The sequence below is a fragment of the Chiloscyllium plagiosum genome, chromosome 33 (genome assembly GCF_004010195.1).
Source record: "Chiloscyllium plagiosum isolate BGI_BamShark_2017 chromosome 33, ASM401019v2, whole genome shotgun sequence".
In the NCBI taxonomy this organism is placed as follows: Eukaryota; Metazoa; Chordata; class Chondrichthyes; order Orectolobiformes; family Hemiscylliidae; genus Chiloscyllium; species Chiloscyllium plagiosum.
In genome coordinates, this window is record NC_057742.1 from 27,377,156 (window position 1) to 27,379,303 (window position 2,148).

A 2,148-nucleotide genomic window follows, 5' to 3' on the forward strand; every position below is an offset into this window, starting at 1 on the left:
CCCTTTTGTCCTTAATGTATTTGTAAAAACCCTTTGGATTCTCCTTAATTCTATTTGCCAATGCTATCTCATGCCCCTTTTTTGCCCCCTGATTTCCCTCTTAAGTACACTCCTACTTCCTTTATACTCTTCTAAGGATTCACTCGATCTATCCTGTCTATACCTGACATATGCTTCCTTCTTTTTCTTAACCAAACCCTCAATTTCTTTAGTCATCCAGCATTCCCTATGCCTACCAGCAATCCCTTTCACTCGAACAGGAATATAGTTTCTTTGGATACTTGTTACCTCATTTCTATCGGCTTCCCATTTTCCAGCTGTCCCTTTACATGCGAACATCTGCCCCCAATCAGCTTTTGAAAGTTCTTGCCTTATACCGTCAAAATTGGTCTTTCTCCAATTTAGAACTTCAACTTTTAGATCTGGTCTATCCTTTTCCATCACTATTTTAAAACAAATAGAATTATGGTCGCTGGCCCCAAAGTGCTCACCCACTGACACCTCAGTCACCTGCCCTGCCTCTTTTCCCAAGAGTAGATCAAGCTTTGCACCTTCTCTAATAGGTACAGCCACATACCGAATCAAAAATTGTCTTGTACTCACTTAAGAAATTCCTCTCCATCTAAACCTTTACCACTATGGCAGTCCCAGTCGATGTTTGGAAAGTTAAAATCCCCTACCATTATTCTTACTGATAGCTGAGATCTCCTTACAAGTTTGTTTCTCAATTTCCCTCTGACTATTCAGGGGTCTATAATACAATCCCAATAAGGTGATCATCCCTTTCTTATTTCTCATTTCCACCCAACTAACATCCCTGGATGTATTTCCGGGAATATCCTCCCTCAGCACAGCTGTAATGCTATCCCTTAGCAAAAATGCCACTCCCACTCCTCTCTTGCCTCCCTTTCTATCCTTCCTGTAGCATTTGTATCCTGGAACATTAAGCTGCCAGTCCTGCCCATCCCTGAGCCATGTTTCTGTAATTGCTATGATATCCCAGTCCCATGTTGCTAACCATGCCCTGAGTTCATCTGCCTTCCCTGTTAGGCCCCTTGCATTGAAATAAATGCAGTTTAATTTATTAGACCTACCTTGTCCCTGCCTGCCCTGACTGTTTGACTCACTTCTGTTCTCAGCTGTACCCATCTCAGATTGATCTCTTTCCTCACTATCTCCCTGGGTCCCACTCCCCCACCTTACTAGTTTAAATCCTTCCAAGAAGTTCTAGCTAATTTCCCTGCCAGTATATTAGTCCCCTTCCAATTTAGGTGCAATCCGTCCTTTTTTTACAGGTTACTTCTACCCCAAAAACGATTCCAGTGATCCAAAAATGTGAGTCCTTCTCCCACACACCAGCTCCTTAGCCATGCATTCATCTGCTCTATCCTCCTATACCTGCCCTCACTAGCTCGTAGCACTGGGAGTAATCCAGATATTACTACCCTTGAGGACCTCCTTTTTAATTTTCTGCCTAACTCTCTAAAATCTTTTTCAGAATCTCAACCGTTTCCCTTCCAATATCATTGGTTCCAATGTGGACAATGACCTCCTGCTGGCCCCTCTCCCCTGTGAGAACATTCTGCACCCTCTCTGAGACATTCTTGATCCTGGCACCAGGGAAACAACACACCATTCTGCTTTTTCTCTGCTGGTCACAGAAACATCTGTCTGTATCTCTGACTACAGAATCCCCTAACACAATTGATCTCTTGGAAGCCGTCGTACTCCTCGTTAAATTAGAGCTAGTCTCAATACCAGAAACCTGGTTGTTTGTGCTACGTTCCCCTGAGAATCCATCACTCCCTACATTTTCCAAAACAACCTGCTCTCGCTTGCTACCTCTCTTACCCTTCCTGGAGTTAACCCATCTATGTGACTGTATTTGAGACTTTCCCCCCTTTCTATAACTGACATCCATCACATACTGTAGCTGTTGTAAATTCCTCATTGCTTCTATTTGTCTCTCCAACCGATCCACTCGATCTGATAAGATTTGCATCCAACAGCATTTATGGCAGATATAATCCGCAGTAATCCTTAAACTCTCTTTAAACCCCCACATCTGACAAGAAGTACATATCACTGCAAAGGCCATTTTTGCTCCTTCACAATCTACAGACCCAGAAAATAACACCATCTTATTCC